This window comes from Nymphalis io, chromosome 3, assembly GCF_905147045.1.
Source record: "Nymphalis io chromosome 3, ilAglIoxx1.1, whole genome shotgun sequence".
In the NCBI taxonomy this organism is placed as follows: Eukaryota; Metazoa; Arthropoda; class Insecta; order Lepidoptera; family Nymphalidae; genus Nymphalis; species Nymphalis io.
The window spans coordinates 644251-655809 of NC_065890.1; positions in this window are offsets into that span (position 1 = coordinate 644251).

Sequence of the window (11559 nt, forward strand, 5' to 3'; positions counted from 1 at the left end):
TTATGTAACTAAAATATAAAAATATGTTAGTGTTTTACCAAATACAACAGAATTGATAAAGTTATATTTGTTTAGTTAGCCCAATTCAAATTTAAAACTGGGTTTGTTAAACTTTAGGATAACATTTTGCACCATTAATTCCTTTGTTAAAACATAAAAGTTATATATAAACGACGACCGGTATATATAAACATCGTTCGGTTCGGTATATATAAACGACGACCCAGTGGTAAGAATATGGGAATTTAACGGAAAATTGTGGTTTCAAACCCGGGCAAGCAACATAAGTATAACTATATATGCCAACCCGCATTGAAATAGCGTGGTGGCTTAAGCTGCTAATCTTCTGGTCAAGAAGCCAGGAGGCGTTTGCCCAACAGCGGGACATTTTTCAGGCTGCTACGAGTACTTTTCTTTTTTATTTTATTTCATTTCATATTTTCAGTTCGGTTTATTAAATAATAAATGTAAAAATCATTTTTGATTTGCGCCTTTTATTGGCCTACTTCGCATTACGCGCGGAATTAGTTAGCTAGCGGAATTACGTACCACGGATGAACCGGAAGATTACTGTACATTAATAATTAACTTGTTATTTTATTGGGTATTTATACAAATAAAATTGATTTTGTTCATTTTGTAAATATTTAAATAGACAGTAATTGTTCCTTTCAGAGAGTTTCCTGAAAATGTTTAATTAATAAATCAATATCAAAATATTCATTCTTCACGTAGGCCGCTTTGAAACATTTGAACTTTTTACAATGTTAAATAATGCGCCAATATGTGTACTTTACGAGTTCGTTGTTAATTTCACTTCTGATTACTAGATGGCGCTATGTAACAATTGTAAGATTTCTACATCGCGATGGCAATATTCCCATTCTGCTTAATATAGTTCAAGGAAGTGTTTGACTAGAGTGTAAATAAGACTCTTAAGATAAGAGGCATCTATTTGTTTAGTTTTCATTAGTGTGATTAAAGTTTATTGTACCCTTAGGATCTAGAGAGCTAGTTCAACAACCCCCTTCTATTAATATGTATGATAATATATTCTTGGACAGCTCTTTTTTAACTGAATATGTAATTATGGCACCAAGTTTGAAATCTTGTCCGTTTAGAGATATACTTTAATCCCATAAAAAACATGAGTGAAATGAGAGCCAAGTTCAATATTATGATATATGCATTAGTTGTTGACTTCGACGACAAAAGAAGTGATATCTAAATGGATGCCAAGTTCAATGGTCAGTCCTGAAATTTATTTATAACAACGTAAAATACTACATAACAACTTAAAATATCATTTCTTCTTATAACTTACACACGGATATTACACACGGTGCTGCTCGTCAGTTCTTGAACTTAGCTTGACACGCTACCACGTGTCTAAATGTACATGTCAGTGAAATAGCAACCAGCTTGTCACTTTTGTAACATCTCTTAGTGAAAGTGTTATAATATTTATATTTGTAACTGTATCTTAACTGTGCTAGCTAGGGGAACATAACAGATGAAGCTGTCAATATTCTTCCACTCGAATTTACCTTTAACGTAAAACTATCACCGGTTCGCAAAGTAGATTCTACGGAGAACTGCCAAGAAACTCAGTAGTTATTTTTTTTATCAATCAAAAATTACAAATATAATAATATACTTATAATTACATTTATGTATATATGTACATCAAATAATATTAACTCCAAATTCTTTAATCAACAATGTATATAATCTTATGGTTTACGCCGAAGTAATAACGGGGGATCAAACGGCAAATGAAACTAAGAAAAATCTTTCCACTGTTCACTCTATAAATTACTTGGTCTGGTCAATTTAACAAAATCACTTTCACATTACATATATTCAGTAGCGAATCTAGACAGCGCGACTCAGGAAACTGACAGATTTTATTACCGCCATCTATCGCTACAAAGTAGTATATGCTATTATATTATATTCCACCAACCCGCTTTGGAGCAGCGTGGTGGAATAAGCTCCAAACCTTCTCCTGTTACTGTTACTTCTCCTCAAAAAGGGAGAGGAGGCCTTAGCCCAGCAGTGGGACATTGACAGGCTGTTACTATACTACTATTACTATACTTATATATACTGTACAAATATGACTTATTTCTTAAGAATTTGCCATTGAAACTCTTTTTATTTTAATAACAGTAACAGCCTGTTAATGACCCACTGCTGGGATAAGGCCTCCTCTCCCTTTTTGAGAAGGTTTAGAGCTTATTCCACCGCAGCGTGGTCCAATGCGGGTTGGAGGAATACACATGTGGCATAATTTCAATTAAATTAGACACATACAGGTTTCCTCATGATGTTTTCCTTCACCGTCAAGCACGAGATGAATTATAAATATAAATTAAGCATATGAAAATTCAGTGGTGCTTGTCCGGGTTTGAACCCACGATCATCGGTTAAGATTCACTAGGCCATCTCGATTATTTTAATAGATTTAAATAAATTGAAAAATTTAAATAACACCAATAGACGTTTCCCAAAATTCCGATAGCTTAAGGAGCTATTTGCAAAGATTTACAAAGTCCATATCGTTAAATATTATATTTTTTGGGTATAATGCGGAAAATTATTAATTCCATTATCCTCGCCGCAATCACGGCTAACGAACGACCACGTGCCTTTTACACGTAGATTTTAAACGGTTTTATGTTAAAACCGCTTTAATTAAATACAATACATAAGTAAGTACCGTTACTGTATTTTGCGTTCAAAAAGAAACGATACATTCAGCCACATTTAAATTTTGCATAAGCTTTTCCTTTCAGAACTTGTGGTAGATTTTTGTCAATCAATAAACAAGTCTCCCAAATGCTTTGTTTCAATTTTTTTTATTATGTTTCTATAATAACAGCCAGTAAATTTCCCACTGCTGGGCTAAGGCCTCCTCTCCCTTTTTGAGGAGAAGGTATAGAGCCTTGGATGGATGAGCCTCCTTCTATTTCTCTATACTGCTACTGAATTTAATTCGATTCATTTTTATGTTTCAATCGTTTCAATTATCAAGATATTAATGTTTAATATAAAGGTTCGCACTAGTAGCACATTGGAAGCATTATGAATTTATTTTTAAGATTAGATGCACCTGTGGATGTGTTCCGCACTATTCTCTAGAGCTATTAGAAAGGATCAATTCCATCAGAAACAGTAACAGAATCTATTTAATAGTTTCTATAAATTCATAGATTTACGCAGCCTACACCACGGATGCTCCGGGAAAAGGTACCTACGTACTAGTACCACGTAAGAATTAACCATGTTTTACACTATCCCGTTAATAAGTAACACTTAAGTATCCATATTTAGTTAGTTCTTTATCCTTTTTAAAAATTTTGTTTATTGTTTTGTGTTACTTGAAATTTTGATTTATCTTTTATTTAGATTTATTTTTGTACCATAATGTGTATGTTGCCTTATTGTTCATGAAGTTAGTTATCACCTGTAATTGTGGTACCACTTTCTTTATTTTATCAACTGTGTGCTATGTATCTTTGTGTACTTTAAAACGAATTGCAAATATATGATACGTTAAGCTTACAATTTAAAATTTCCACGTGACAATAATAAAATTGTTGCTATAAAGCAATTTAAACTAACAAATGGCTAAGATTAGATCGGTAACACACGTATACTTTTATTCTCTTCCGAGTTTCACCGTGAAAATAAAAATCGGAACGAGTTGGCTCGTTAGGCGCGCACGTAATCCAATCCAGCTGATTCACGTTGACCCGCTATCGTACCGTGAACGTATTTATTTTTCATTAAAGTATTTACACTAAATACACAAACGAGATTTAAACCGCACTCTGTCGCTATCGTCGTTATTAAATCGAAAGTCTCTTAATTTCTCCACCTAAATACGAATATTAACTACATATATTATTCTTCATTTATGTTCATGAGTTTAAGTAACGAAAGGAATTTGTAATTTTATGATGGTAACTACTAGCTAGTGCAAGCTTTGTGCTAGGTAAGCATGATATTCCACCCACTCATTAATGCTGCCACTAAACCGCAACACTTATGTATAAAATGTATTTAATAGTAAGGTAGATAGTATAGTATAGTAGGTGACGGTGAGTTAGTGTAACTACAGACTCAAGCGGAAAGAAATCTCATTGCTTGTGGTTGGCAGCACATTGACACTTAAAAGTTTTATTGATTTAAAATTTTATTATACGTTACAGAAAAAAATAGATACAAGCAAAATTGTCATAAGACAACTTTATATAAAAAGCATACTTCAATCTTATATAATTTTACTCGTAAGTATTTATGCTAATTTTAGAAGTTTTTGCGGTTATTTCTGCTTTAATAAAAGTAAAATATTTTTGTGTTGTTTCGCCTGTCAGCAGGGTATTAAAAAGCGAAGTTGTGATTGAACCATAAAGGGAAACTTTTTAAACGCTCATATAAAAAAACGAAACGGCAATGAAATTATCGCTAAGCTGCTTGTAAGTTTTATGATATATTAATATTATTTTAACAAAAACATTTAAAAAATGAATACATAATTTCTTCAAGTAGGATCAATCGGTAGCACTTTTGGATCATCATTTTCCAACATTATCTTAAATTTATAGTTAATTTCGGAATGTATATTCTACCGAAAATAAATGGCATGATATCAGTAGTTACTTTCGACACTTAAATAACATGCAAATAACTTTAAATAAATACATATCAATTCCTAGTATAAATATAACTTATTAAAAAGTTAGATCTACTAGATCATCTATAACTAAATCAATTTCTTAATATTTTATACCTTTTACCTTAGTCTCGGAAAAACAACCTACTTTCAACATGAATAACGTAAGTATTTAATAATATAAAACCTCAGCTATACTTAGACACTTACTCACGAAATCGAAATCAAACAATGAGACCATCTGATTCAAAATGAACTCCCGACATAGATTCGCAATTTGTTCTTGAGTGGTTATTATTGAGTAAGCTTGCGCTGGGGCAATTTGTGACATACGCGTTTTAAGTCCTGGGGGGTCGTATTGAGGAAATAGGATCCTGCTAGATCGTAATGGACGGACGTCGAATCATAACAACGGCCTCCTTTTGGTAGGAAATAAGAAAAGTGCTCGGGGTGCTGTAAAAATGTTTATCGTGGATGAGGCAATTTGTACAATTTGACATGTCTGATACATTTGATACTTACAAACACTGTGAGTGTTGTTAGCTCGCGCTACTTAAATGTATATAGAACATTAAAGTATTAAGTGTTTGGGAGGAGATTAAGTGTTTTCTTATTTTTGTTGACGCAGAGCTTGAATACATACGTATTGGCATGGGTTTACCGTTCGGTATAATTTAGTTATTTTATTTGACTTTGTAGGCAACAGATATTATCAGCTTTTTTCAAAGTGTCAAAAGCTAATCATAATGATCAGCTTTTTTCAAACAAGATAGTTGTGATTTATGACTTTTAGTTACTTTTGTATAAACATGCCTGTAACACACTTAAGTTTAAGTAATTATATTGAATAGGACAAAATACTTAGTAGATAAGATAATATATTAATGTTAAATGATTATTGTAACATTGTAATTTAATTTTCAATACGGTAACAAGCCCTTATGTCAACAGTGAAGGTAATAAAATATTTTGCAATGCTAGTAACATAAAAAAGGATTTTTATTTCAATGATGTTATTTTATATGCAGCTATATTTTAACAATAATATTGTCGGATACGTGATTTCGAAGTGCTTTTCGAAACATATCGAATATAAGTGAAATTAATAGCGTAATACGTTTATATATAATATCTATATTTTAATCATTTTACTTTTACCAGCCTCGTCGGCTCTAACCTTAGCACGTGACGTGATTAGATCGCCTTGTGATACTCAATGCCGTTCCTGCAAATTGTTACCATGACCTACACTATATACTATTGATCATTTATGCTCGTCTCCTATCTTAGTTTTATGCTATAATTATCTGTTCCATAAATTTTAAAAAATAAAAAGGTCATAACCCGTATGTTACACTGCTCGCTAAAGGCCTTTTCTTCTTACGGAACAGATTTGAAGCATTCTCAACTACGTTGCTCCAATATTATGCTGTATATACAAGTAGTAAAATTTCATTCAAGCCATGCAGTTTTCAAAACAGTAGTTTCCATTACCATTTAAGTTGATTATTATTGAATTAAGCACGCGAAAACTTTAATTTGCTTACACTAGTTAGCTGCCAGCTTCCTTCCTCGGCTCAGCGATAATATTATATTCATAAATATATAATGAAATAAAAAAAACACTTTTTCAGCTACAAAGGGAAATATAATGTTTTATTAGCGCCACCACAGAAGCGCGATCGCGCGTGTAATACATAAAAATGATTTACAAAATGCCGGTTGTCTTCGGCCATTCCCGGGATAAATTTATCGCGTTGACGCGAATGTTATACGATATATTCTGTAAAATTCAGTATAGTAAAGTTCTATTTTAAAAATAAATTAGAAAAAAGAAAGTTATTCAAAATATATTTCATTTATTTTAAAACTTTATTAACTAGCAATAATTATTTTGATCAATCTTAACGTCAGAACTTTATGATAGAATAACAGGTCAGTTTTAAAATTATTTAGACTTATTTGCCCTAAAATTCACGTATACAAAATAAGGAAATATCATATAACAATAACGTATACTTGTTACGTTTGTTAAACGACATAATTAGTCATTCTATTTTAGTTCTTAAAAATTAATTTATGACCGTGTACTTAAGAATATTATAACACTCCTTGTTCGATGATAACACTATAAAAAATATGTTATTTATTTTATTGTAAACAGCAATTGCAAAAATAACTTAGCTTTTGACAAACAAAAAGTTGTGTATATTAAAAAAGGTACTAACTCTGATTTTGACACAATTATTTTTATTTTCAAAAGAAAAACTCCATAAGCCATTTGTTAACGACCCATTACAGCCTATTTAGCAACGTTCTAAGGTGTAATCACTAAAACGAATCGTGGAAGAAAGTTTAGAATCCAATCGGAACACTCACTGCACTAAGTGACGACGTTAATTGCCTTCCACTGTAGCTCGTCCTCGCGAAGCATCCAGAGAAAATTACAATCATTGGGTTCGGACGATGCTGCTCTTGTATTTATTGCCATATTTCCTATTGTTCTTCTTCATTCAATACTTGTATTATTGTCACATTATTCTCACTATTTATGTATCAATTAATACAAAGTTCTCCGCTATAAAACCTACTCACACGTAGCCTGGTGGCGTACTGTCAATATTACTATAATAATAATAATCTCCGCCAGACCGATTTCGGCCACGGCGGCCAATCTCAAGAAAGATTAGCCAACTACGCAGGAGATATTATAGTGCACAAGTGTGTGCCCAAACACAGGTGCACTCTCTATTTCCTAACTTTCATAATCCGATGTGACGGCAATCCGACAGGACCAGAAAGAGTTCAGGCACGGGACCAAAATGTTTTACGTGCTTTCCGAGGCATGGGAGTGTAAACACTTCCAACTTTCAGACTTCGGACTGCTACTGAGAATTTTCTGACAGAAAAAGCCAATAAATTTTTATTCGACCTGGGAATTGAACCCAGGGCCTTTGGGTCAGCGGCCTTACATCAAGCCACTAGACCAACGAGGCAGTCAATACTATATAATGTAATCAAAAATATAGGGCGAAACTATAGACTTAGTACTTTTTAATGATTAGACATAATCCGAACAATTCAACCTTTGGATTGTTCACGTTGTCATAAACTTTCACGATGTATATTATCCATTTTGAAGTTATACTTCTTAAAGCGAGTTGAGGGTAAAGTTTAACGGTAAGGCGGGATGACGACAAAATTATACTACGAAGTTAGTTGCGAAAGAGAGCTAAATATTCACTTGTGCTTACGTTCACTCGTCAATGACTGGCCGTATATGTCTGGCATAAAACCGAAAGTAAATTAAGTACAGTAACAGTAAGTAAGTTTTCCTTCACCGAAAAGCACGGATGAATTATAAACAGAAATTAAGCACATGAAAATTCAGAGGTGCTTGCCCGGGCTTGAACCCACGTTCATCGATTAAGATTGACGCGTTCTTACCACTGGGCCATCTCGGCCTATACTGGGCCATCTCGGCTTATTAAATGTGAATTATGTAACTAAAATATAAAAATATGTTAGTGTTTTACCAAATACAACAGAATTGATAAAGTTATATTTGTTTAGTTAGCCCAATTCAAATTTAAAACTGGGTTTGTTAAACTTTAGGATAACATTTTGCACCATTAATTCCTTTGTTAAAACATAAAAGTTATATATAAACGACGACCGGTATATATAAACATCGTTCGGTTCGGTATATATAAACGACGACCCAGTGGTAAGAATATGGGAATTTAACGGAAAATTGTGGTTTCAAACCCGGGCAAGCAACATAAGTATAACTATATATGCCAACCCGCATTGAAATAGCGTGGTGGCTTAAGCTGCTAATCTTCTGGTCAAGAAGCCAGGAGGCGTTTGCCCAACAGCGGGACATTTTTCAGGCTGCTACGAGTACTTTTCTTTTTTATTTTATTTCATTTCATATTTTCAGTTCGGTTTATTAAATAATAAATGTAAAAATCATTTTTGATTTGCGCCTTTTATTGGCCTACTTCGCATTACGCGCGGAATTAGTTAGCTAGCGGAATTACGTACCACGGATGAACCGGAAGATTACTGTACATTAATAATTAACTTGTTATTTTATTGGGTATTTATACAAATAAAATTGATTTTGTTCATTTTGTAAATATTTAAATAGACAGTAATTGTTCCTTTCAGAGAGTTTCCTGAAAATGTTTAATTAATAAATCAATATCAAAATATTCATTCTTCACGTAGGCCGCTTTGAAACATTTGAACTTTTTACAATGTTAAATAATGCGCCAATATGTGTACTTTACGAGTTCGTTGTTAATTTCACTTCTGATTACTAGATGGCGCTATGTAACAATTGTAAGATTTCTACATCGCGATGGCAATATTCCCATTCTGCTTAATATAGTTCAAGGAAGTGTTTGACTAGAGTGTAAATAAGACTCTTAAGATAAGAGGCATCTATTTGTTTAGTTTTCATTAGTGTGATTAAAGTTTATTGTACCCTTAGGATCTAGAGAGCTAGTTCAACAACCCCCTTCTATTAATATGTATGATAATATATTCTTGGACAGCTCTTTTTTAACTGAATATGTAATTATGGCACCAAGTTTGAAATCTTGTCCGTTTAGAGATATACTTTAATCCCATAAAAAACATGAGTGAAATGAGAGCCAAGTTCAATATTATGATATATGCATTAGTTGTTGACTTCGACGACAAAAGAAGTGATATCTAAATGGATGCCAAGTTCAATGGTCAGTCCTGAAATTTATTTATAACAACGTAAAATACTACATAACAACTTAAAATATCATTTCTTCTTATAACTTACACACGGATATTACACACGGTGCTGCTCGTCAGTTCTTGAACTTAGCTTGACACGCTACCACGTGTCTAAATGTACATGTCAGTGAAATAGCAACCAGCTTGTCACTTTTGTAACATCTCTTAGTGAAAGTGTTATAATATTTATATTTGTAACTGTATCTTAACTGTGCTAGCTAGGGGAACATAACAGATGAAGCTGTCAATATTCTTCCACTCGAATTTACCTTTAACGTAAAACTATCACCGGTTCGCAAAGTAGATTCTACGGAGAACTGCCAAGAAACTCAGTAGTTATTTTTTTTATCAATCAAAAATTACAAATATAATAATATACTTATAATTACATTTATGTATATATGTACATCAAATAATATTAACTCCAAATTCTTTAATCAACAATGTATATAATCTTATGGTTTACGCCGAAGTAATAACGGGGGATCAAACGGCAAATGAAACTAAGAAAAATCTTTCCACTGTTCACTCTATAAATTACTTGGTCTGGTCAATTTAACAAAATCACTTTCACATTACATATATTCAGTAGCGAATCTAGACAGCGCGACTCAGGAAACTGACAGATTTTATTACCGCCATCTATCGCTACAAAGTAGTATATGCTATTATATTATATTCCACCAACCCGCTTTGGAGCAGCGTGGTGGAATAAGCTCCAAACCTTCTCCTGTTACTGTTACTTCTCCTCAAAAAGGGAGAGGAGGCCTTAGCCCAGCAGTGGGACATTGACAGGCTGTTACTATACTACTATTACTATACTTATATATACTGTACAAATATGACTTATTTCTTAAGAATTTGCCATTGAAACTCTTTTTATTTTAATAACAGTAACAGCCTGTTAATGACCCACTGCTGGGATAAGGCCTCCTCTCCCTTTTTGAGAAGGTTTAGAGCTTATTCCACCGCAGCGTGGTCCAATGCGGGTTGGAGGAATACACATGTGGCATAATTTCAATTAAATTAGACACATACAGGTTTCCTCATGATGTTTTCCTTCACCGTCAAGCACGAGATGAATTATAAATATAAATTAAGCATATGAAAATTCAGTGGTGCTTGTCCGGGTTTGAACCCACGATCATCGGTTAAGATTCACTAGGCCATCTCGATTATTTTAATAGATTTAAATAAATTGAAAAATTTAAATAACACCAATAGACGTTTCCCAAAATTCCGATAGCTTAAGGAGCTATTTGCAAAGATTTACAAAGTCCATATCGTTAAATATTATATTTTTTGGGTATAATGCGGAAAATTATTAATTCCATTATCCTCGCCGCAATCACGGCTAACGAACGACCACGTGCCTTTTACACGTAGATTTTAAACGGTTTTATGTTAAAACCGCTTTAATTAAATACAATACATAAGTAAGTACCGTTACTGTATTTTGCGTTCAAAAAGAAACGATACATTCAGCCACATTTAAATTTTGCATAAGCTTTTCCTTTCAGAACTTGTGGTAGATTTTTGTCAATCAATAAACAAGTCTCCCAAATGCTTTGTTTCAATTTTTTTTATTATGTTTCTATAATAACAGCCAGTAAATTTCCCACTGCTGGGCTAAGGCCTCCTCTCCCTTTTTGAGGAGAAGGTATAGAGCCTTGGATGGATGAGCCTCCTTCTATTTCTCTATACTGCTACTGAATTTAATTCGATTCATTTTTATGTTTCAATCGTTTCAATTATCAAGATATTAATGTTTAATATAAAGGTTCGCACTAGTAGCACATTGGAAGCATTATGAATTTATTTTTAAGATTAGATGCACCTGTGGATGTGTTCCGCACTATTCTCTAGAGCTATTAGAAAGGATCAATTCCATCAGAAACAGTAACAGAATCTATTTAATAGTTTCTATAAATTCATAGATTTACGCAGCCTACACCACGGATGCTCCGGGAAAAGGTACCTACGTACTAGTACCACGTAAGAATTAACCATGTTTTACACTATCCCGTTAATAAGTAACACTTAAGTATCCATATTTAGTTAGTTCTTTATCCTTTTTAAAAATTTTGTTTATTGTTTTGTGT